General features: G+C 38.0%; 1 pseudogene; it reads left to right on the top strand.

Annotated features, from left to right (window-relative positions):
- Window positions 1–17,382: 17,382 nt before the first annotated feature.
- Window positions 17,383–26,587, top strand: LOC109500106 (annotated as a pseudogene).
- Window positions 26,588–27,416: the final 829 nt, after the last annotated feature.

The raw sequence follows: 27,416 nt of genomic DNA, 5'->3' as shown, positions 1-27,416 counted from the left end.
GGTTTTTATGAAGGCATTATGGTGTCTATGTATCTGTATGGGTATATAGTGGATGGTATAGGTGGACAGTGGAGACATGGAGTGGGTAAGTAGAAGTACTTGCCAGCTCTTTTGAGTTCAGTGACGATGCTAATTATATGTCATTTCCAAGGGAGCAGGAAATGTATTCCTAAAGGAGATGAGAATACATGGCAGAGTCTGTGATATTATCTGAAAGATACCTCTACCCAAGTTAGAGGGTTGGACAAGTGTACCTCTGTTTCTGGGTAACCCCTGAAGAGGAGGGTCCAATGCTGCCTTTCCATTAGGAATTGCTCAAAGAGGAAACTATGTCAGGGCTGTGAGAGGTTGTGTCTGAAATAACTCAGGCAGTCAGTTCTGTCTTCTCCTTTAGCTGGATGCAGTTTCCCTTAGTCATCTCTCTTGGAAATCATCAAAATAGTGACACTGATTTATAATCTAACAGTTCAGGAGATCCACTTCCCACAGTTAGGGTTTCTTGCTAATTGAACAGAGAGAACTTAGGAGGTTGAAGGCAGAAGCTGTGTTTGTTATTAAAAAAAATTTTTTTTCTAAAGGCAGAATCAGTGATTCGTTCTTTCTGGGACTCAGGGTATTCAATATTGCAGTGTTATATTTAGGGGATCAGTGAGAATAATTGTTCAAATGTTTCCTGTGAGGGAAATATAGCAAAGAAGTTTCCAGCTTTTACAAAGCGCTGCCCGAGAAGGTTTATTAAACAAATATGCTTATTTACAAGGGACCAAAATAAATTCCTAAATCAGCTGTATAGAGGAGGCATCATTAATCTCTGTCCTCACTCAGAGGCTCTGGAGTTGCTCCAATCAAACTTTGCTGCTGATGTGTGTGGGCAGCATGAGGTGCTGAGAGGGCGGCTGCCCTATCAGAGCGTGGTCTCCAAGCGTAGGGGCACAGACGAGCATCAGCCCTGGTTCGCAGCCTCTGGAGAGGTGCTAGGTGATGACACACCAATGAAAGGGACAGGAAACAATGTGTCTGGGCATAGATTGCTCATGCTTGCAGGGCCATGCTTGCAAGAATGAAGTGGTACCAGGGATGAAGGCTCCCTCCCTCCCCATTTGTTAGCCCCTCAGGGTATCTTTCCTGGCTTCATTTGCCTTACTTGGGGTGCAGGAGTCCCAGCAAAATGGCCCATGGGACCACCCACCTGGAAGTTTCTCACAGTTTCTCCCTTAGGGCATTGCTGCTTTTCACTTCTCCTTCCCCCCCCCCCCCACCCCTCCCCAGCAGGAGGAAATATTTTCTTGCCTGGAAGAAAACTTCCATTTCCTGTCTGCTTTTAAAAAAACATTTTGTCTGTAGGTACAAATCCCTTTTCTTTTAAGTCTTCTGGAAAAACAAACCCAGAGCCATAATCAATCAAAGCTAGTTCCCCTTTTTCATAGAGGGCAAAGACAACTTAAACTTTAAACCCTTCAAGAGCAGAGAAAAAAAACAAAGGAAAGGAAAAACAAAACTGCTAATTGCCATATTAAAACAGCTTGTTTATATCGTGACAAAGTAGCAAAAATCTAATTTTTGTGTTTTTTCAGAGTTTAAGTTGATGGAAGACCCAAATCAACAGATTATTTAAGAAAGAAAAAAAAAAGACACATTACTGAAAAACGTGGCAACATTTTCCCTTTACACCTCACAGGAAGGCGTTGTTCTGGCCTTCTTGAGTCTGTGAATTTGAGTTAAAGGTCTCTATTTGACTCACCCCTGTTGTCTTTTTATATCAAGATGTTAAAAGGTCAGATTTAGAGTTACTTCATATACCTGTTTCATTCATCGAGTCCAAAGGTTGGTGCAGGAAGGATCAAATACTTTTCATATTAAACATTAAATGTTAGTGTTTGTTGGAAGAGGCCTCATCCTGGGGTCCCACCTGCTTTACTATTGATTCATTAGCAAAATTAACCTTTAATATTTAAAAGGTTGACATTTGAGGGGCACCTGGGTGGCTCAGTCAGTTAAGCAGCCGACTTTGACTCCGGTCATGATCTTGCAATCTGTGGGTTCAAAACCCACATCAGCTAAGAGCCTGGAGGCTGCTTCAGATTCTGTGTCTCCCCCTCTCTCTGCCCCTCTCCCACTCATGCTCTGTCTCTCTTGCTTTCAAAAATAAACATAAATTTTTTTTTAATAAATAATAAGTAGCCGACATTTGATTTTGATAGTAGGACCTGTATCCCAGTGTTCTCTCTCGTGTGCTCTGCTTCCAACTGACATGCTTTTTCTCATAGACCAATTCACACGGTCCATTTTAGGCAGGCGTCAAGGAAGAAAGATAACACAGTTCACATTCATTATGTCAGAAATTCTTATCAAGAGCATTTCACACTGTTGAGCAGAATAAAAGGGATGCCATTTTTCAGAACTCAGAGGGCTGGATTTCCATCCTGAACACTCTTGCTGTTTGACCCTAAGGAATAGGTGTGATGTCTTTGTTGTATAAATGAGAATATTTACCCTTATGATGGTTCAACAATCTGCCATAAGTCGCACATAATTTGGGGGCTGTGGTTTGGATTCAGGTCTGTTTGATGAAACTAAGAGAGAGAAAAAGCAAAAGGTATGTCTGTATATCTATAGGTAGATAAAAATAGATGCAGAAATAGATATAGGCCTATATGAACCTGTGATGGTTCACTTTATGTGTCAGTTGAAGAGGGTGCTTTTGGATGAGGTTAACATCCAAACTGGTGAACTCTGAGGAAGAAGATTGCCCTTCCATAGTGTAGATGGGCCTCATTCAATCAGTTGAAGTCCTAAACAGAGCAAAAAGATCAACCTCCCAGAGCAAAGGGAATTCTCCGGCAGACTGCCTTCAGACTTCATCCACCCCATGGCTCTCCTGGGATTCAAGCCTATTGGCCCTTACTGCAGACTTGGACTTGCCTGCTTCCATAGTCACATGAGCCAAGTCTTTAAAAATAAATCTCTTTCCTATGATTGTCCAGGGATTGGTATTCAGGAATCTGGGTGATGGGACATAGACATTTAATATACTATCCTTTTGGGGTGCCTGAGTGGCTCAATCGGTTAAGCGTCCAACTTCAGCTCAGGTCATGATCTTGCAGTTCATGAGTTCGAGCCCCACATCGGGCTCTGTGCTGACAGCTCATAGCCTGGAGCCTGCTTCGGATTCTGTGTCTCCCTCTCTCTCTGCCCCTAACCCACTCACATTCTGTCTTTGTCTCTCTCAAAAATAAAATAAACATTAAAAAATTAATATATTATCCTTTTTACTTTTCTATGTGTTTGCAATTTTCCAAAATAAAAAGGGTGGGGTTTTTTTTGTTATTTTTAATTAGTCATAATTATAAGTGATTGGTATTTCCCCCTTATATTCTCCTGTCTTTTCCAAATTTTTCACAATGGTAGTGATTTACTTTAAATAGTGGGAAGAATACTTTTTGGCAAGGAATAAGAAAAAATAAGTTACTGCCTAAAATATATACATACACACACATCCTATTGGTTCTGTTTCTCTGAAAAATCCTAATGCAACATCTATCTATCTATCATCTATCTATTAAGAGAGGAGCAAATGAATAATTGAGAGAGGTATGAAGAGATGATGGTGACATTGAGATTATGGGTTACCAATCATGGGAATAGTTGCTCTAATGTGTGGAAGAAAATGACCAATTAAAATATTTATCTTTTCATGGTGTTCTTTCCTAAATGCAGATAACTTTTAGTTTTGAATGTAGTCCCCTGTATGATAATCTAGTTAAATGACTTTATATACTGCATATGCGTTTTATATACAACCTTGCCAGAGAGACATGTGTGTGTGTGCATGCGCGTACACACAAACACACAATCTTGGCCAAGAATATCTGTCTGAGTCTATAGATCAAAGAGCATTGCTGACCTCTATTAGTTCTAGGGTGACATAGAATGAGAATGGCAGATCAACCCAGGAAGACTTTCAATAGTAGACATTCCTTTACTGAAAACAGAGCCATGGCAGAAGGAACATTTTCTTATTTCACAACAAGTGACATCTTTGTTCTAGTGGTGGGAGGGTAAGTTGCCTCCTGCTAAGAACTTGGGAGGTTATATTGTGACGGCCCAGCTGGCTAGGCAAAACAGAGCATGGCAAACAACAAAAATGCATTTCATCTCTTCTAGCTCAAGTGGTTTCAGCTCTAGGATGATACGAAAGGGACTCAATAAAAGGATATTAAAAGACTGAAAATGTCATGGTGACATTATCTTTTGGAAATACCAGACCATCAGTTAAAGTGCTGTTTCCCAATAGTACAGTTTGCAAGATTTGTAGCTGGAATCTGTGGCTTGCCTATTGCAGTTTGCAGAAGATGCCTCACTGACTATTTTATGGCGAAAACTCACCCTGCCCCCAACACAGCAGGAATTGTATCTAATTGTGCATTCTATACACATCCTAGCAAAATTTTTAGTGTTGGTAAATGGCAATAAATTGGGGACATGTGACAACTAATTGCATTTGGTTATAGAAAGAAGTTTTAGAGTGAAAACACATGTGCCTAAAACTCCATGTTTCCTGTGAAGAGTACCATTGATTTTTATAGGACTACAGAGCATACTTGAAGTAGCAAAGATTTTTCTTTCTTTCTTGGAGCTTTACAAGGGCTTTATCAATTGTGTAGATCCCCTAGCCACATACAGAATATAGAAATATAGGTATATTTTTGCTAAATGGTCTAGATGCCTTCCAGCAAATTCAGCTTTAGGGCTTATCACATTTCCCTTGGATGTCTTTTAAAAGTTAGACATGATTTCCCATAAGAACAAATCCTTTAACAATCTTATCTTCCAACTCTTAGTGAGACAGTGGATATCCCACTGGCATGGTAGATTATGGGTACTCCAAATATTTTGATGGTATATTGTTAGCTTCATTTCAGGAATTCACATTTTCCTTGTGTCTTCCTAGCTTTTACCTAATATTATCATTGGTTCCTTCAACTTAACTCATTTTCTCCAATACCACAAATATTTTTTTAATTATCATAATCAACTCTATTGTTCTTATTTTCATGTCATTTTTTATTGAATAAAGAGGTGATGATAGATAAGCAGAATGGAGGAATGTATATCAAGAACCAATATATCAAGAAATAGGAGCTTACAATCTATAGAGGAACTTGCGATCTCTAATAATTTTTAACTTCCAATTCATACTGAAATTTTGTGTCATGTCACAGTCTATAAAACTTAATTCATATAAACTATCCCTTTTAAGCATTCAACAACTTCTTACACAGTAGGTAGGTTAGACATTTTTATACGTCTAAGTCTCAGAGAATTGAAATGACTCACCCAGTCCTTGCCCATGTCCTTGCTAGAGCACGCTGGCTCAAATCTTGTGTTCTTTTCACTATACTACATTATACATGGCTGTTAATGACCCATCAAGTTGACTGGGTCAAAGGATGCCCGGATATGTAGTTAAATATCTAGTGTGTCTATGAGAGTGTTTCTAGAAGGGATGATCATTTGAATTGGTGGGTTGAGTAAAGCAGATGGCCCTCCCCAGTATAGATGGGCATCATTCAATCCATTGAGGGCCTCAGTAGAGCAAAAAGGCAGAGGATGGTTAAAGTAACTCTAACCTGACTGGGCTGAAACATTGATCTCCTCTTTCTGTCACCATTCCTGAATATGAGGCTTCAGACTCAGACTGACATCTGCAGCATTGGCTTTCCTGGATCTCTAGCTTGCAGATGGAAGATCATAGGATTTCTCAGCTTCCATAACTATGTGAGCCAACGATTTTCAATGAATCTCTTTCTAGATATGTATTTTCTATTGGTTCTATTTCTCTAGAGAACCCTAATACACTAGCAAAGCTTTTTCTTTTTTTAACAGAACTTTGTATTTCTCTTTTGGTATGGTCCATGTCTAATAAAGCAGATATTCATATCACCTATAGCTGGTAGGTGCTATTATTTTTTAAGTGTATTTATTTATTTTGAAAGAGAAAGATCATGAGAGAGTACATGCAAGTGGGGGAAGGGCAGAGTGAGGGGGAGAGAGAGAGAATCCCAAGCAGGCTCTGCACTGGCAGCACAAAGCTGGATGCAGGATGCAGTATCACAGACTGTGAGATCACGATCTGAGCTGAAATCAAGAGTTGGACATTTAACTGAATGAGCCACCTAGGCACCCCTGTAGGTACTATTCTATCAAAAATCTAGAGGCTCTTAACTACATGTGATGGCTCACTGTTTTTCTCTCATTATTTCAACATTCTCTCTGTTATGAAAAAAGAGATATGAGTAGAGCAAGAAGAAAAAATTTCATAACAAACCTACTTAGGCACATAGTATGATGAATGATACTATCTTCTCTCAGTGTAGTACAGCAGAATACTATAAAACCAAATAAATGTTGAGAACCATCAGATTATATGGTAATTCCATCCTTACAATTCTCAAGTTTTAGAATGAAAATTATATACAATTAATTCATTCTCTACTTGCTCAATGTAGAGAAAATTGAGGTTGTCTTAACTATATCCATTCTTACCTTTCCCATTTTGTGGCTAAGATGAGTTCAAATGTAATTGATCTCTTCACCCCCTCCCCACCCCCACAAAGATGGACTCTGATAACCTATCCAACCAGAAAATGCATGCCTTTGGTCAGTGTGATTGATAAAGGATGGTCCAATTAACTGAAAGGTCAGGACTCTTATTTCTTAGTTTGTGGAGAAAATATTCTTAATTCTGCAGTTTCCTTGCCCCTCACCCTGCAAGCCACCATTGGTATGAATGAGGAAGCATGAGAGACATTGGTGTAAGAAACCATATTGAAACCATGGAGGAAGCCAGCCTAAAGATGACATCAGCATGGAGCTGGGAACATCTGAGCAAACTGCATAAAAGGGGCCCAGAGTCCTGGCTGGACTATGCCTGGAGCTCACCCTACCTCTGGACTTTTCTGTTTCTACATCAATCAAATTCTCTAATTATTTAAGCTTCTATTACAGATCTTCCTTGACTTATGATGGGGTCACATCCAGAAAAACCCATCGTAAGTTGAAAATGCATTTAATATACCCATCCTGCCAAACATCATAGCTTATATTAACCTCCCTTAAATATGCTCAGAATACTTACATTAGTCTATAGTTGGGCATGGTCATCTAACACAAATACTCTTGTATAATGTGTTAAATATCTAATTTATTGAATACTGTACTGAAAGTGAAAAACAATGTTTGTATGAGTACAGAAGGGTTGTAAGTGTGTCTTTTCTTTACCCTTTGATCATGTAGCTGACTGGAGCTGTGGCTCACTGACTGTCCCATGGTGACAGGAACCTACCATATATCACTGTCCCAGGAAAAGATCAAAATTCAAAACTGAAGGACAGTTTCTACTGAGTGAATATCACTGTCACACCATCATAAAATTAAAAAAAAAATCATAACTGGAACCATCATAAGTCAGGGGCCATCTTTATTGGGTTTTGTTATCTACAATTAATAGTATCATCACAGAAATAATTCATTCCGAATATCAAGTTATGAATTAAGAATGACAGAATTGTGAAGAATGACAGATTAAATATTCCTGTACATTCATTTAAAAAACCCAGACAATGTGGATGTAGAAATTATTTATGGACATTCAAAAGTGAAAATTTCAAGAGGATTCTAACTAGGTTTTCCTTAAAAACCAAAAATATCATGTCTAAGATAATAAGGTTCTACCCAGTAGGTGACTTTACTGCTTAGCATTAGTACATCAATCCCACTGAAAAATGAATGCTTTAGGTCCATCTCAGTAGCCTAATCACTGTACAAATTGGTGTACTTATGAAGTGATTGATTTTCTGCCACCTTTGGGATAATACTCTCTAATAGCTATTCACAAACTAATGCCCTTGCACACAATGTTTATCTTTCTTATGAAAAGAGTCACTCATTAGGTTAAATAAGACTTATGATTTTCCTAAAACCTATGATTTTATAAAAATTGTTATAATGGACAGACCCTTGATTAAAAATTCAAGAAAGGTGTGGGGTGCCTGTGTGGCTCAGTCAGTTAAGCGTCTAACTTCAGCTCAGGTCACAGTCTCTCAGTTTGCGGGTTCAAGCCCTGCATCCGACTCTGTGCTGACAGCTCAGAGCCCAGAGCCTGCTTCGGATTCTCTGTCTCCTCTCTCTCTGCCCCTCCCCTGCTTATGCTCTGTCTCTTTCTCTCTCACAAAAATGAAAAAATTAAAAACAAAACATAATTCATAACATCACACCTTGTCTCCTCTTATCAGTCTGTAGGTGGACTTGCTCTGAGTACTACTTCTGCCTCTGTATCTTGAAGCATTAAAGACATGAGAGTAGAGACATCCTCTGAAAAAAAGTTGTTTGGCTATAACTATTCTTGATATTGTCTATCTGAAAAATACATCTTACACTGCAAACCTAGGCAGTTAATCACAAACATTTTAACTGTGGTCTAAACTAATGCATTAAGTTTGGGGTACTTGAATCACATATATTCAAAAATAATATCCCCAAATACAGTTAAGTTTTATCTGTTTACAGGAAGTTAGTATTTCTGTCTGGTGAGATTTATGTTGGTTCTCATTATTGTATAAATTTGAAACTAACTTTGGATAAGTCTCAGACTTTGGGGGCCTCAATTTCTTCTTCTGTAAAATGAAATGTTTAGAATGATAATCACTAAGATTGTTTCCAGTTTAAAATAATAAAAATAATAATAATAGCATCAATAACAGAGTCCCCATCTCAATAATTCTACTAAATAAAGTGGCAGAACATATAAAGACTGATCTTCAGTCTTGCTATAACCACACCCAGCAAGTCTGCAATTACTAATAGGCTAAGATAGATTGATCATCTGAGACTGTACATCTTCTGGGTACTTAACTCAGAACCCCAGGGTCTTCTATCCTTCCTCAGAGAGAGGAACAGCAAAGGGACACCATTTCTCCTAATTACTCCTGGAACAGAAGGGAATATTCAGGACAATCCAATAAGTAAGTTAAACAGGCAGGTTACATTCCTAGTAGATCACTTTTGCTAAGGCTGTATCTCTTTGCCTGGTGATGGAAGCTGTATCCAAATGGTGGGGATAAGGAAGAAAGCATTCCAGAAGGAAAAATGAAACACATTTGTTGATTCTATTTATAGCCTCTAGCATTGCCACCAAATTGAAACCATCCAGAGACTGTTTTTTTTTTTTTTTTTTTGACTGAGGAATTATTTAGATTTCAGAGCAATTAAGTAGAAGCTTGACTTTGAAGCAGTAACAAAATCAAAACCAACACCAACTTTTAAATGAGTTGTTGAATTTCCTTTAACTACAAAGCTGCAGTGCTCCATTGTGGGGAGGGCAGTGTGTGGGGTAGGATGGAAACAAAGGGTTGATTGTTTTAATTGGATTTGGTTTTCACAGGGAGTCCTGGTTTGTTATACAATATTTATAAGTTTGTGGATATTGTTTGCTTAACAATAGATAATTAATCCATTATCTCTCTAAATAATAAGAAAAGTCATCTTGTATCCTTACAGAAAAAAATTCAAGGGGTGCCTGGGTGGCTCAGTCAATTAAGTATCCGACTCTTGATTTCGCCTCAGGTCATCATCTCACAGTTCATGAGTTCGAGCTCTGTACCAGGCCCTGCGCTGACAGTACGGAGCCTGCTTGGGATATTCCTCTCTCTGTCTCTCTCTGTCTCTCTCTCTCTCTCATTTCTCTGCCCCTCCCCTGTTTGTGCTCTCTTTCTCTCTCTCAAAATAAGTAAATAAATTTTAAAAATATCAATGACTTTAAAAAAAGGAGAAAATTCAAGCATAGAATACATTTTATATATTTTTAAATCTTTGAATATAGCTAGCTTTTTAAAAGTGGGATGGTATTATTCATTTATTCAACAAGTATTCATTGAGCACCAATTCTGTGTACAAGCATGGTGGTAGGCATTGCAAATACAGGTGAATAATCCAGACCACATCCCTGTTCTTGTGGAATTTACAGTCTTATAGAGAAGACAGATCATTAAACAAGCAAGTCCACTCCAGAGTGGCAGGTACTATACTAGGTAATGAACATAGTGCTGCAAGAACACAAAGAAGTCACCTCTAACTCAATCTCAAGTCAGGGAGGTTTCCCTGAAAAAGGTGGTATCTAATCCAAGGGGTCTGATTATTTGAGATTTGAGTTCAAATAATTGGTTCACAGTAGCAGACAACTCACTGTAAACATAGCAAAGACAGTGAGTTCCTACTATGTGCCAGGCACTGTTCTTTGTTTTTTATATGCCTTATTTCATTTAATTCTCACAAGAGGTCTTCAAGATAAATACTATTATACTTAACATAAGGCTGAAGCTCAAAGAGATTAAATGACTTTTCCAATGTTATATGACTAATAAGTAGCAAAACCAGGAATCTAATATTGGTCTGTTTGACTTTAAGGCCTGGGATATTTCCAATCTAGCCTTATAAAAGAAAACTTTTAGCTAAAATATGGGGTAAAAATTTTGAAATAGACTGACTCTTTAAAATAGCACAAAAAATAAAATAGTACAATAATTATCACTGGAAAACATTACCCTGACTGACCATTAAAGATGGTGGGCTGAGCACACACAATTGTGTCCTCTCTCTCCGGAAACTTTATTAAAATGCTAGTAAAGGAAAAAAGTCTCTAGAAAGCTACGGTGATAAAAAGAATGGTAGAGTCACCATCATTCATGAACCAGGGATGTCAATGGGTTTGTGGAGAACAAAAGGAGAAGGAGTCATGGTTGCTCATGAAACAGGGCAGAGGAAGCTGAAACCTTACTGAATTTAGAAGAAAATGACTAGGAAGGAGCAGAGTTTCCTCCTAGGACTTGGAAAAGGCTTGAGAGTGGAGTGAAGTGAGAGTGTAAGTGAAGCCCTAGGACTGGAAATAATAGGGTCAATTAAAAGTATGTATTTGAAAAATTGGGCAAATCATTCTGAAACAGAGATCATCTATAAGCAGAAATTGAGCTCCCAAGCAGAAAACTGGATGTCTTTTATTTGGAGGAGCTGAATGGTTCCAGAGGCAGAACATGATAGCATCCTCAACTGAAAAGGGGCTCTGTGTCTGATTCACCTAAAGCAATGCCTAGCTGTCAACAAGCCAAATCAGTTTTTAGTGACTCATTCTTAAATATGAGGAGTCAACTAAAAATATGAGGAGTGAAAAATCCCCCAAGGTGAACAGCAGGGAAAACAAACAAGGTAGGTAAAGACAGAAATAAAAAGATCTAGGAGAAAACAAAGCCAGTTCATAGAACATAAAAGAAGTTAAAAAATAAAGGAAAACACTCTAATTAGCATCTTTTGAGATATTTGAGAAGATATTGAATCCATAGAACAAAATCAGCACACGTAAAAAAGGAGCAATCAGGAACAAGAAAGAGTTCTTGAGAATTAAAAATGAGATTGGCAAAATATTAAATTCAATAGACAGCCTGAGAGATAATGTCTAGAAAATCTCCCATAATGAGAACAAAACAGAGACAGACTGAGAAAGAAATGCTAAAATATCAAATATCAATCTAGGAGGTCCAAAGAGGAAGAAATAATCAAGGAATAAACAGACAAAAATTTTCCAGAGCCAAGGACAACATGAGTGTCCAGATTTAAAGGTCCCACTGATTTTTCAGTTCTCAAATGGGCAGACACCCGCACCAAGGAATTAGGTAATTCAAAATTTATGAAATTAGAAATTTCATAAATTCTAGAATGAAGAGATGATCTAAATATCTCTAGAGAGAAAAACACACATCACTTTCCAAGAAGTGAAAATCCAAATAGCAGTGAACTTCTCACTAGCATTGCTAGAAGCTCAAGCTTTTGAGAAAAAAAAAAATGTTTTTATCTTAAAACTCTATACTCAGTCACTCATGAATTCTTTTTTTTTAACACAGTCATGCAAGGACTCAAAACTTAACCTCCCACGTACTCGTTCTTAGGAAGTTATTGGAAGATGTGTCCAACTAAACAAGGACATAAACTTAGAAACAGAAAAAGCCAGAATAGAGGAAAAAGCAAATCCAAAATATGAAGTCCCAAGAACACAACTGTGTATCAGGCCAACAGCATATCCAGTCCAACTTAGAGCAGGAGGAAAGGAAGCTCTGGCAACAAAAAGTAGGGACTCAAGACAATCTGTTATAATGTCTCACTTGAAATCTGAACACATGAAAATGGAAACATATGCAGGAGAGGAAAACAACAGAGACCCAAGGAAAAAAAAGTTGTAAAAGAAAGTAAATGTAATTCGTGTATACTTCTTAGCCTTCCAGTAAATAATGTATATATTATCAACTTAATTTTTTTTTAATTTTTTTTTCAACATTTTATTTATTTTTGGGACAGAGAGAGACAGAGCATGAACGGGGGAGGGGCAGAGAGAGAGGGAGACAGAATCGGAAACAGGCTCCAGGCTCTGAGCCATCAGCCCAGAGCCCGACGCGGGGCTTGAACTTACGGACCGCGAGATCGTGACCTGGCTGAAGTCGGACGCTCAACCGACTGCGCCACCCAGGCGCCCCTTATCAACTTAATTTAAAAACTATGATATGATTGTTTTGTGAGGATAGTAGTAAGAGAGTCATCTGTGTGTAGGAACCATACCCTCATCTGACACAATAAAGAAGTTAGTACATGATGTCTAGAATGGATAGATCAAGGAGCAGCCTGAGAGCATATTAACTGGAGGTTTGGGAAAAACTACCAGGAGAAGCTAATAAAAGAGTAACAATAGTTGCCCCTGGGAAGCTGAGATGGGAAGTAAGGAAGACATGGAACCTAAGATTATTATTTTGTTATTACAAGGATATTGAGGCTATTTGAATTTTTAGCTATGTGTATGTTATTAACACAAATTGAAAAGTTTATCAAAGAAAAAATATTATATGTCAAATTCTCTGTTAAGAAGTCAGCATAGGTCTCTGTTTAAATTTATTAGATGTCCCTGGTCATAACACTCAGAGTAGATCAATGACAAGTACACATATTCAGTAAACAATTTCAGTTCCTTGCTTACCATTCCATTCTTACGGTTTCATGTATCTCTTCTGTGTACTTTCTCACTCAGATATTGATAAGTAGGAATTATGTGTTACATAGTTATATATAGCACATAATTAAAAACAAAATATACTTAATTGTATGAGAATTTGTTGAGGACTATTCACCAGAATGGTCATTCAGTGAACTTGTTCAAACTGAAAATTACATAAGTGGATATTTTAAGGAATAAATCTCAAAAACATGGAAAATCCTTTGCCCCATTTACTTCGTGCCAATTTTCTGAGATTTGTTGGCATTTTTTTTGTGACATTTTCCCCTCAGACTGCTTTTTGTTAAATAAATATATAAATAAACAAATAAATAAATATACAAACAAACCAACCACAGAATAATTTTTCCTAGATAGGAAAACAAGTCACAGATGTATTCCTATTACCTACCTTTGAGGTCAACATTGCATTCTGGTTTTGATGAAAATAGAATAAAGTGCACAACCATTATTTGATATGAATTAAAATTCCTATCATTGCCGTCTGTATTTGTTCTACTAACATCATTCACCTTACCTTTGAAATATAAAGAATGCCTGTGGCAACCAGCCTCTGCCTGTTGGTTCTGTTCTTTCCTTGAAGAGTATTTTCATTAATGATTAAAATGGTATTTTGCTCTTACTAGACATGTGTACATTTCTCTCCATCTTGCTAGAGCTGGGAGCTGGATGCTCAGATATGATGCAGTTTGGTGGCTGAGTGCTCTGGGACCTAACTTGGGTTTGAATCGTGGCTTAGATACTTACCAGGTGTGTGGCTTCGGACAAGTTACTTACTCCTCTAAGTTTCTGTTTCCTCCCTTCAAAATGAGGTTAATTAAAGCATTAACTGAAGAGTTGTGGAAAAGATTTTTTCTTATTATTTTTTTTTAATGTTTATTTTTGAGAGAGAGAGAGAGGCACACTGCAAACAGGGGAGGGGCAGAGACAGAGGGAGACACAGAATCTGAAGGAGGCTCCAGGCTCTGAGCTGTCAGCACAGAGCCCAATGCAGGGTTTGAACCCATGAACTGTGAGATCATGACCTGAGCTGAAGTTGGACTCTTAATCGACTGAGCCACCCATGCACTCTGAAAAGATTTTTTTAATGTTTATTTATTTTTGAGAGAAAGAGAGAGAGAGACAGAATGAGCCAGGGAGGGTCAGAGAGAGGGAGACACAGAATCCAAAGCAGGTTCTAGGCTCCATGTTGTCATCACAGAGCCCTACAAGAAGCTCAAACTCACCAACCTCAAGATCATGAGCTGAGTTGAAGTCGGATGTTTAACCGACTGAGCCACCCAAGCTCCCCAAAATAGTTTCATTTTTTTAATGTTTATCCATTTTTGAGAGAGAGAGAGGGAGAAAGAGGTAGATAGGGAGAAAGTGTAAGCAGGGGAGAGGCAGAGGATCAGAGCAGGCTCTGCAGTGACAGTAGCAAGATGAACACAGGGCTCAAACTTATAAACCATGAGATCTTACCTGAGCTGAAGTCAAAAGCTCAACTGACTGAGCCATACACGTGCCCTGAGTTGTGGAAAAGATTTAAAAGGTAATTCAAATAAAGTCCTTGGTAAAGTGCATGAAACATAGTAAACGTTCAATAAATGATAGTTATTATTGGTGTCATAAACTTTCTGTAACATGACATGATTGAAAAACTAATGGACTAGTGATCAGAAATACCAGATTTTTCCCAATGTCCCTTCCAACTGTGGCATTCTATAGGGTATGATTAGGTCCTTAATATCCATGACTTGCAAGACTATTGGGTGTATTTTAGTAATATCAAATAAAAAAATATTTACTAAGGAGTTATCATGAATATTTATGTGTGAAGAAACACTAGATTAACCAGAAAGGTATAACTGGGAAAATGACTTTAAGAGCAAAACTATTGCTTCTTCTTAGGGGAGCAAGCAATTGCGATATAGGATTTAAGGCAAAGAAGACAGAACAAGTCATTGAATCATTATTATTGGCATTGCATGCTTCTTAGAAACTAAGCATTTCACAAAGATGCCTTCTTTGTATTTTAGAATCATAGATTAAGATGTTGCAAATTTAATTCAGCTTAACAATATTGATTATGAACAATCATTTTATTTATTTATTTATTTATTTATTTATTTATTTATTTATTTATTTTAAATGGGGAGGGAAAGGAAAAAAAGTTAGACAGGGAGAGAGCCAAACCATAAGAGACTCTTAAAAACTGAGAATAAACTGAGGGGTGATGGGGGGTGGAAGGGAGGGAAAAGTGGGTGATGGGCATTGAGGAGGTTACCTGTTGGGATGAGCACTGGGTGTCGTATGGAAACCAATTTGGCAATAAATTTCATATCAACCATTTAGTTTCAAGGTAAATATGGTGCTGTTTTGAATGTTCTGTTGTAGTTTGGTTAGGATCCAAAGGCATCCTTCATTAGCTTCTTTATTAGTACATTTAAATACTCCCTTGGCTTAATTAAGCTTTGAATGACTTTATTCTCTGATTCAGTGGTGTTTGTGTTCAACAGATTTGCCAAGCTTCCTTATAAATCTTCCCACAGCAGATGTTGAGATGCATGTGGCATGGGGTGACTCAGGTTTTGGGTAATGGTCCATGCTTCTTGAATTTAGGAAAGTGATGACTTTTGTTGCTACCACACTTCTGTGGCCCTATGTATATATGTCTTTGTCTAAGCCACTTAGGAACAAGAGAATAGTTCCAGGTGGACTCAGTCAGATGCTCTTTTATGGTGCCCACCCCTGAGGTATTACATTTGAGAGGTAACATTGGTAGCAACATATCATGAACTAATAACTCGTTAGGATTCACTCAACACCTTCCTTCCACTAGCACTGAAAATCCCCCAAAGACTACCCCACATGTGTCCTGATACTAACCATCAAACTGATGTTAATGAATGAGATTTAAGTAGCTAATTCCAATTTCTCTCTCTAAACAGGCAAAGTAGAGGGAGATCTAACTCCCTAGAATAGCACTAGAATAGAACTTTCTGTGATGGTGGAAATGTTCTATATCTATGGTAGCCACTTGCCATATGTGGATATTGAGCATTTGAAATGTAGATAGATAATTGAGAAATTGAATTTTTAAAATTTATTTCAGTTTAATTAATTTAAAAGCCCCAAAAAGTCACTGGTTACATTCATGCTTACACAATAAATGTTGTTATAAAAATATATTTGGTCCCAAAGGAGAGGGATTTAGACTTACTAATGGGAAAATAAGTTAAAAAAAAAAAAGAATTCTGCCTCATCTAAGGGACTCTGAGCTGATTTTGTAGGTGGCAGGAAGGAAAGAGCCTCTAGTTTTTCATTTTTTGTTGGTTTACCTAATGGATTTGAGAAAGTTCAACAAGTATCCTTTGTGAAGGACTGGAGAAACCTATAGGGAGTTATATACCATATATCTACACCCATATTTATCTATCCTCATGTGTTTAGAAGTCATTTCCATTTTATTCTGAGTACAGTCTTCACAATAAAAATTAAAACAAAGGTTGACATACCTAAGATTTCTTTAATTTTATTTGTTTGGGAGAAAGATTTATTTTAGAGCTTGAGGAAAATATTTTTCTGGCCATATTCCCTCTCCCATTAAAACATATTTATTTTACTATGTATTATTTCACCCATTTCATCATTACTATAATTTTCTCATTTTGGATCATAAGACATTTCATGTGATATGAGAGGACAATTCCCTTTGTGGAGAAAGGTCTCTTGCTCATTGTTGTATCCCCAGTGCCTAGAACAATATCTGGTAAATGATAGTATCCCATAATATTTGTTGAATAAATGAGCGAATTAAAGACAGTGTCTTTTTTTAAAGTAGTGCTAGTTTCTAGCATCTCCTTGTTACTTTGATGTTGCTGTTTGGGCAAGGAATATGCAAACAAATAGACAAACATGAGCTTGGCTGGACAACTGAAAACTGATTAGTTCTCCGAGACTCAATTCAGCCCATGCTATTTCTCAGGCATCTGAAGTCTGGTTGTAGTTTGCTCAGAAATGTGTGTACTCATTGTGTGCAGAGGGATTTTTATATCAACTGGCATCTTCTCTTTTTGTTTAATGACTAGAAACCAAACCATGTTAAAGCCTGGAAGAAATTAGCAACTGTTTAACATCTGAAGACAAAAGAGTTTATATCCGGGGGAAATGAAAGAATTAGTCCTGGGGTCGCTCTTTCTCCTTTACCTTCCCTGTTCATTGCTAGACGTGTCATGGTTAGTTAACAAGAGGAATTTATCAAGGTAGACCTGATACATTACATGATCTCCACCATGTATAACTCAGCACCATGGGAGTATGATTCACGAGTTTTTCATTTAGCTTTGGAGAATGTTCCATTTGTCATTTGCAGTATTTTCATGGGTTTCCTCCAGAAGTTTATTCTGCAGATGGGCAATAAGACGTGTGACAGACTTGAAGAGAATGCTGCCAGCAAGAATTACCCAAACTATATCCTCTGGGGACTGACCATAAGCTCATGTCTGCAAGGAATAGAATTCTGGAGTGACTGGCCCACTGAAGAGTCCCATAAACCACGCGAGAAGATGGGGGAAAGTGACAGTTGGTGGGAAAATACTTCCATTCTGCTGAGATTAAGTCTGACCTGATAGATCCTTTCAGTCTGCATGTGAATAAAAGCTGGTTCTGTTTTGCTGCAGGCCTTAAAAAGGTAAGGGACAAGAGAGTTAAAAGTAATCATAAAAAGCCAGTTCCCAACCACAGTAATTATGCAGTTCTAAGAATTATGACTCAATTATCATTCCCCTTGCTATACAAAGACAAAACCTTCAAGATTCGACTAATTTGGATGCCTGTAGGAAATGATGGTTTCTGAGTTACTATAGAAAGCAGCAGCTGAAATTTTGCTTGCTAAAAAACTGGTGTGAGGTAGGGTTGCTCCCAGTGGTGTTCTCTCAGTTAAAATGTGTCTGCATTTTCTGTTACTCATGTCTGATGTTTGGTTAACAAGTTGGCTCTAACCAACAATGGGCCCAGCCTTATTACAAGGGGTCTATCCTTAAAGTACTTTTTTTCCTGCAGCATAACCCAGAATCTTCATGTTTAAGTTTTATTATTTTTGTTTTATAAAAATAATAACTGCAGAATAACACAAATTTATTAAGGCATACAATTCCTAAGCGCAGTGTTCAGTACACTTTACACATGTACTGCATTTCAAATATCCTAGAAATTTCCCTCATGCCCCTCCTAGTCATTACCTCTGCAAAGATAACCACTACCACTATTCTGACTTCCTTCATAAAAGATTCCTTTTGCTTATTCCCGAGTCTGCATTTTAATAAGAACCCCAAGGGATTCTTATGTACCTTAGAGTTTGAGAAACACCGACTTGAGGTTTTGAACATAAAGTGAAATAGAAATCTCTGATCCAGGTCCTTTAAATAAAACAAAGCACAAAATCCATGTGTTTAGATTGATCTATAGTGTGGTGATCACAAATCAATATCTTCAATTTCATCATGAAAGCTCAGGAAGTAAAATACAGCTTTGTGCCTGTACTAATATTGATGCCAAATATCAGAGAGGTTCACCTGAAGCCAGGCACCTGCAAATTCCTATTATCATAAACAGACCATGATGCTCCCTGGTCTCTTAGTACACTTCATTTGCATAGGCAGGAAATTCAGATTCAGGTCATGTTTTTCCCCTGTCAGCTGTGGTTTATTTTCCTTACCCATTCTAAATCTGTCATTTTCAGTCTCATGTGTAAACTTTATGGTTTACTGTACTGTAATTTTAATATTGAATGCAATCTTACCAGGTTGTAGGAGGTGGCACACCTTTCAGTGAATCCAAATAAAGCTATAAATATTAAGATAGGAACCCTCCACATCCACTCTTTATGGTTTACAAAATCTTATTTTGGGTTGAAAAAGAAAATAATATTTTGCTTTTCTTTGGTCATCTTTCCCTATCCCTTTAGTAATATCTTATAATACTATATGATTCTTTTGACTTTCTGGGCCAGCTTTTGATGGCCTGCTTGCCCGATAGTCTATTCATCTCTTCTCAGCTAGCAGTGACTACTCAAATGCATTTAAATCTAGAGCTTGGGAGAGCATCGCTTTAAATCAATATTTTCTAAGGAAATAGGCATTTGAACAAGGCTACATTAAATTTCTTTCATCTCTCATGTGGGTTGCAATAGATCCAGCCACTCCCCAGAACATCTGAGGTGTGATGATGTTTGATAATGTTTGTCAATGTCTACAGGTGATTATCCAAATATTTTCATCGCTTGTAGTCCCCATTACCATTCTCTACAAAGGAGGTACAACTTCCATGGATATCAGTGGCTAGAATTAAGAAGATTCACCAAATCCTATCAAAGTTTACTCTCACTCTAACTGACTCCAACAGTCTTTATGATTCATGCAAATGCAATAAGTCAGATCATGGAATCTGTGCTGTCATAATGACAAAGAGTAAAAATTTTGCACCAAAAATTTACATTTTGTTCTTACCAAGTAAATCCTGTAAAGCAAAACCATGACTTATGAAGAGAGGAAATGAATAATGTTAATACCTATATTATATATTCACATGGGGTACCTGTATATCTATATAGGTATTTCTAGTTACTTTTGAACAGCATTATTCACATCATGATGCATGAAGTGAACTTGTTTTGCTGTTAATTACACCAGCTTTTTGTTCAGTAGCACTAGGCTAAATGAAGCAAGTTAGTATCAACACTTCTTTAAAAAGGAAAAGTGACTTATATTTTCTTATGTAAAAATAATACAGATGTATTATAAATTATAGACTGCAGAAAAGTAGAAAGAAGTTGGGGGGGGGGGCGGGAAGTACTTGTTTTCACCATGCCAACAACCATTGCTGTTGTGATATATTTCCTTGTAAGCTTTTCCTGACTGTAATTTTGACTCTGTTTTGATTACTTAGTAGTCTATTTATTTCATTTGCTATTATCGTGATACTCCACATTACTGAAACACAATTATAAACACAATTGTTTATAAACACAATTTTTAACAGTTAAATGCTTTACTTTGTGAATATAATATAGTTATTTATCATTTGTCTAATGTCGAGCAATTAGCCTGTTTCAAATTTTTCACCACTTAAAGTAAAACTATGATGAACATCTTTGCTGATAAGACCTTATATTTATGATTATTTCCTTTAGATGGATCTTCTGAAGAATTAATGCAGGTCAAAGGGAATTATCTTTAGAGTACCTACTATGCATTTCCCCCCCCAAAGAATTCCACCAAATAACACATTTATCAACGATGCATTCTTTCTGTTTCTACTATTGATCAATCCTTAAACCCCAACCTTTAGCAAGCTCCTGTTTAGAACCTTTATAAATTAGTTATACCCTCCTTAATGGCCAGGCTCATCTAACAAAGCAACCTGATGGAGGGGGAAGAAAAAAAAAGAGGGGCACCCAGGTGGCTCAGTCGGTTAAGCATCTGACTTCAGCTCGGGTCATGATCTCATGGTCCATGGGTTCGAGCCCCACCTCAGGCTCTGTGCTGACAGCTCAGAGCCTGGAGCCTGCTTTGGATTCTGTGTCTCGCTCACTCTCTGCCTCTCCCCTGCTCATGCTCTGTCTCTCTCTGTCTCAAAAATAAATAAAACATTTTTAAAAATTTAAAAAAGAATGAATAAACATTAAAAAAAAACTTTTTTAAAAAAAAGGAAAAAAGGGAAAGAAGGAAGGAAAGAAAAGAAAAAGAAAAGGGGGAAGAAAAGCAGACTGAAAATGAATGAAGGGGAAAGGCATGCAGGAAGGCAACACTTATCTTTATTTTTTAAGTTTATTTATTTTGAGAGAGAGCACAAAGGGGGTAGGAGCAGAGAGGGGGGGGGCGGGGGGAGGGAGAGAGGGAGAATTCCAAGCAGGCTTTGCACAGTCATAGCCCAGAGCCCAATGCAGGGCTTGAACTCATGAACCAAACCATGAGATCATGAACTGACCCAAAAATCAAGAGATGGACACTCAACTGAATGAGCCACCAAGGAGCCCCAGAAGGAAGGAGTTTTATAAAGGAACCTGAATCCGCAGTTTCCCCTTTACATAGTCCTTTACACTAGGTAGTTTTTCACCTCCTTCTTTTGATTCATGACTAGAGACTTAACTTATGCATACAACAGGTTCCAAATCTCAAAACCCTAAGCTTACAAAAACAGAAATAGATTTAAAATTAGCTCTCTTGTCCTTTTGCCAGGCCATATGAGCTTTAGCACACAGCATCTCATTTGACTCTCCAGTTAATTCTTGTGAAATAAATATTATTACCCCAAGTTTACAAATGAAAAAACAAACTCAGAGGCATTGAGTGTCTTCTCCCATGTCAGCTAGTAAGTTGTAAGGCCAGTGTTCACGTCCAGGTTTTGTGACTCCAATTTTACTTTGGTTCAAGGTTTCTATGGCTTCTTGATTTCTATTCACTTATTTCATTTCTCATGCCGGCAGTGCCCTGGCACTCTTGGATTTTGCCTGGACTTTGCTTCTTTGGTCTGGGCTTCTTGCCTAGTTCCTTCAACTCACTACTGCCCACGTCTCAATCTGTCAGTCTGCCAACTTTGTTTAACTGAATTGTGTTCATTTAAGAAAACTTCCTTTGGTGTATTTTAGACAATGAGGAGACTTTATTAGAATATGTAGTAGATATATTTCTCCTTAAATGTAACCACTGCTTCCTTGTTCACTTAAAGGTCTGATATATTCCTCTGCCAATAGTCTCTTGTGTGCCTATATCACCACGCTTGGTACAGGAGAGCAGGTGTTCTTCCTGTAAATTCCCCATATTGATCCAGTTGCTATCCCATTGTGGAAAACACTACTAATTGTCGACCTCATGTCATGTTCCTGGAAACATAGAGTCCCTTTCCCATATGACCGAGTTCTGGCCATTAGAATGTGAGTGAAATTCCTATGTGCCACTTCCAGGCCTGGAAAAGTCTTGCATGTGTATTCAATTCTTCACACTCATTTTCCCCCCACTGGCTTGAAGCAGACCTTTGAAGCCACATGTTGAACATGGTAGAGCTACAGAAAAAAAGAACCTGGGTTCCTGAATCATCGCCTGAAAGAGAGCCAGCTACCAACAAGGAAAACCCCTTCAGGACTTTACAAGAACAAGAACTTCTTTCTTGCTTGTCCCATTATACAGTTTGGGGTTTATATGGTTCACCAGTTAGCCTACTCTAACAAGTACAGCCATGAACATCTTTGTAATTGCTAATTAAGGAGAACCTCTTTAGTGTTGTGGTTTGACTAGATAGCAGAATTAAAGACATTCATTTTTTTTCCTTTTTAAAATTATATTAATTCAAATTCAAGTTTGTTAACATACAGTGTAGTATTGATTTCAGGAGTAGAATTTATAATTCATCACTTACATATAACACCCAGTGATCATCCCAACAGGTGCTATCATTGCCCATCACCACTTTAGCCCATCCCCCCCACCTTCCCTCCAGCAACCCTCAGTTTGCTCTCTGTATTTAAGAGTCTCTTATGGTTTGCCTCCCTCTCTGTTTTTATCTTATTTTTCCTTTCCTTCCCCTGTGTTCATATGTTTTGTTTCTTAAATTCCACATATAGTGATACCATATATGTCTTTCTCTGCCAGACTTTTTTGCTTAGCATAATACCCTCCAGTTCACCATCCATGTTGTTGCAAATGGCAAGATTTCATTTTTAAATGGTAATTTTCAAAAGGAGTTTGTGCATGTGAGTGTGCATGTTTGTGTGTGTATATCAATTACATTTGAGGAGATAGAACTCTTACAGTTCCTTCAAGCTTTTAATCTATAAAACAAATCTCTGTATCAATATTTTGCTTTTTCAAATGGCATTTGGTCACATTCCATTAACAGAATCTCCTCCCAGGGTTGGAAGGGAGCAGATCCTTGTGAGAGTAAAGTTCATAACCCAGTACTCAGATGCAGCCCTAGGACATTGCCAACAATCTGCAGAGAAACACATGTGGTCACCTTTTAGGTAGGACTGCTAAGGCAGAATGGACCTGCTCCCTCTGTCCATTGTAACTGCCAGCCACAGAGTGTCATGAGCCTGACAGGTCATTCTTCAGGTTGTTGGAGATGTGATAAAGGATTATTTAAGAGGCTTGATAACTTATAATGGTGTGAGAAGCATCAGAGGAAATTACATCAGTGTTTAAATCCAGCAGATTAGAGGATTCAAGCGTCCATTAACAGAAATCAGTCAGAAGGAGGAAGAACTTGTTTTGAGAAGAAGACTGTGTTCTACTTTGGTGGTGTTGATCCTGAGGCCAGCCAGCAGCCACTCCTGTTTCAGTTAGTAAATATCCTCTTTTCTCTCAGTAGGCCTGTCTGTTCTGTTAGATAACCTAATTCCCTTATCTCTGCCTTTGACGTGTGTTTTAGCACACTACCGAGTCATATCACATGGATTTCTAAGTATTAACATGTTTTGGAGATATCTTTCCAGAAACTGAAATTTAAAAAAAAGAGAAAAGAAAAAGCAAAGAGAAAGAAACCAAGTATAATTTATCCATATTTTATTTAATTCTGTCCTGTTTCTTAAAGGTAGGAAAAAAAACTAAGGAAGGGAAGAAAGAGAAGGAAGGGAAACAAAGGAAAGAAGAGAAGGAAGGAAGGAAGGAAAGATGGAAGGAAGAAAGGATGAGCGTAAGAGAGAAAGAGATAGAAAAAGAAGAAAGAAAGAAAGAAAAGAAAGAAAGAATAGGAAAGAGAGAAGGAAGAAAAGGAAGAGAAAAAAGAAAAGAAAAAAAAGAAAGGAAAAGAAAAGAAAAAAGAAAGGAGGGAGGAAGGAAGAGGGAGAGAGGGAAGCAGGAAGGAAAAGAAAGAAAGGAAGAAAAGAGAGAGTAGAGAAAGGCCAGTATCCTTGATGAACATGGATGCAAAAAACCTCAACAAAATACTAGCAAACCACATTCGACAATGCATTAAAAGAAGCATACACCATGATCAAGTGGCATTTTTAGATTTATATTTCTCACCAGTTGGTCTGCCCTCCTGAGAACAACCGTGAACATTTTTGCATAGCAACATCACTGAGTGAAAACACCTCACAAGTCAAAGTTAACTACCAAAAGATATTCACCAAAGTAATCCCACCATCACTTTAGCTGAGTTGTGGGAACAAACCCTCATGGTTCTGGATAAATGAAAAATTCATTTAAAATGTAATTTTAGTTTCTAAGTTACAGCCCAACTCCAAGCTTCGTATTTCTAGCAGCCTGTACCTTTGATCCTCTTCAGTTACCCTGTTCCCAGGGTCACATCCTGAACAACCATCACCTGAAACAACTTAAATATCCCGCTGATAACAGCCCTCCTCATTCCAGAAATGTCACTCCATTACTTCTGATACATGTGATCTTTAAGCTCACTGAAGTTTCTGATGCTCTGGCCACCTCTACTTTCTCACAGGCCATCATCTACTCCCCCACCCCAGTCTGACACCTCCCTGTCTGAATTCCTTCTGATCCAGCCTAGACTTCATGGCACATTGTTTCAAAAACTTTCTCATCAGAATTACTTCCCTCTGTGCCAGCTCTGCTAATTGAAGACCCTTCTCAGACCTATCACTTGCTCTCTGCTCCTGTGCCCAGACTCCTGGAGATACAAAGAATATCATGCTGCCTGTCACCTCAGCTGACCTCCCCAGGCCACTGAGTCACGCTTTGGTTAGCCCTCTTTCCTATTCCCTTCAGTGGCTGTCCCTAATATCCATCACTCTCTCCAGGCAGCATATCCCATCCCCAACCCCTTCTCCTTCAGCAGGTAATTCCTCACAGTTTACAGGGGGAAAAAAAGAAAAAAAAAAAGTGTCGATCAGGAAAGATCTTTCTCACCCTCCTTTCTCCATAGAAATATGCTTAGCCATAATTGTGCCATCTTTTTCTCATGTCCTAAAGGAAGAAAACTTCTCCCTAAGCCTTACTCCTCCATCTGTTCCTCTGTTCCTTAGATCCTATTTGCTCTTTGTTACTTAAGGTCTTTATACTACCAATGATCTCATCTCTTTCCTGCATCACCAACTTCCTCTCAACTGGATCCCTCCCTCAGCACCATATAAATATGTTCACCTTTCTCACATTTAATGAAGAGCCTACCTTTGACCTATCCTTACTCCTTCCTTCTCAAGTACTCTGCCTGTAAAAGTTGTTTGTACTTTCTGTCTCCACATCCCTTTTAGCATCCCTCAACCTTTTGCAGCTTGCTACTACTTCAACCACACCTTGAGATTATTCTAGTGAGGATCATTTCAATGGCTTCCAAGTTTCTAAACTTAAAGCCTCGGGTTTTGTTCTCTTACTTGGCCTCCATGCAGTATTTGATGCTCCTGGTCTATCCCACCTTTTCAAGTATGTTCTCCTGGCTCTAGAATAACATTCTCCCTTGTTCCTCCTTTTACCTTTCTCACCAGTCTGCTTCCTGGACTCTTCTTCCTATACATATCCAAAAAATATTTAAAAACGTATTACTGGAATCCCAGTGAACTTCTGGCCTGAGCTCAATATATCAAGGCTCCGATGTGGCAATATTTTGTAGGTTGTGGCTGCCAGCACAGGCCTGTGGGCTTTAACAGTCTACACACAACATGATCATGAAGTTTGGTGGCAACGTCAGTTTATACCAAGTCATATATGGTGCTATCAGTTTCCCTGAGGAGGAGGAAGGGGCCCTCACTCCCGCACCAGAGAGCAATTAAATTTGGGAAAGTGTACACTTTCACATATCTCAGGAAATAAGCATTCCCTAGCTGTGTGAATGGCCTGGTTTTCTTTGCTCATAAAGCATTGTGCACTTGTACATGAAGCTGGTAAACATTTTGATCAGTAAGCAAGATGCCTATAAAATTGGTGACTGGTTGCTCTGAGAAGCTAGAATACTTCCTGTGTTTCCACAGACTCTTCCCTACCACCTAGATGACACACACAACCAACAAGCACCAGAGCTCCTGAGAGACCATAATGACCAAAGCTGACATCTGTTCCTTTGCCATTACTCTCTGGCAAGTGACCATCAAGGAGATGCCTCACTCAGGAGACCTGTACACTGTGATGGCCTATAATCTTCATCCATCTCTCTCAGCAGCCTCTCTTCACTGATTCTGTCTCTGGGAAAAGGCTTGGGAAGATCATCTAATGCTACTGGATGGCCAGTGCTTTCCAGCAGCCAAGTGTGGCACTTATGGTTGACTTTAACTCTTCAAAAACTAAATTTGGGGGTTCCTGGCTGGTTCAGTCGATAGAGTGTGTAACTCTTGATCTCAGGTTTGCGAGTTCAAGCTCCATGCTGAGTGTGAAACCTACTTAAAAAAATTGTTTTTAATTAAAAGCTGAATTTGGCTGACTCTAAACTATATCAAGATAAGCTTTTGACTTTGTTTCTATTTATTTTCAAAGAAGTGAATATGTAGAAAGGAACATTGATAGGAGAGATTTTTAGAAAATAAGGTACTAAGATGTAAAGAAACATTTCCGAATTCTTGGAAACTTTATCATTTGTGATTCTACTTCCTCAAGGGAAAATTGTTTTTAAGTGGCCTTTAATTGAATTAGAAAATGAAGCCTATACCATATATATAACTTGTATGTAATTCCTATGATATGATTTATAAAGTATCTCAAGGCTTTGATTTCATCAGATAATGAGGGTGGAAGACAGACTGAGTGGGCTCACAATGTGGCATTGGAACTTGGCTGTGTGTGAGCTTGAACAAGTCACTGAATTTCACAGAGAACCTCTGTGCCCAGGTGCACGATCGCTCTCACAGCTACCCTGTGAGGACATGTCAAGTGCTCAGGACAGCACCTGGCCCATAGCAGTCACTCAGTATACAACAGGTATACTGTCTTTGTTATAGCTTTGTTATTATGCTGGCTTCTCTTAGAGCAAAAAGAAATAAAAATCTAATAATAATCCAAAAAAAATGAATGCATCATCTTGAACCTAAAGTAAAAATGGTCTTAAAAAATCTTAAAAAAATATCTCAACCACAAATTTCTATTCACCTTATATATTTATGTATGTTATGCCCCTAACACACACCCCTTAGAGTGGCCTAAATGGTTCGAAAACCCTATTATTCAAAAAGCATGAAAATGTCAGGGATCCAAAACCTATCTAGATTAAATAAGTGCATTCAGGGCCCTCCAAAATTCCACATTCTCACAAAAAGGGATGAGAAAAGAAAGTAAAACCATATCTCAAATGTAGTACTGTCATTAGTCTCTCCTTATTTGTGTTCTTTATTTTTTCAATTTTTGGTGTAAAGACAAAGGTCTTATTCCTT

Source organism: Felis catus, chromosome B2 (genome assembly GCF_018350175.1).
Source record: "Felis catus isolate Fca126 chromosome B2, F.catus_Fca126_mat1.0, whole genome shotgun sequence".
In the NCBI taxonomy this organism is placed as follows: Eukaryota; Metazoa; Chordata; class Mammalia; order Carnivora; family Felidae; genus Felis; species Felis catus.
The sequence above is the reverse complement of the archived record's forward strand: the minus strand, read 5'-3'. Positions and strand labels throughout refer to the sequence as shown.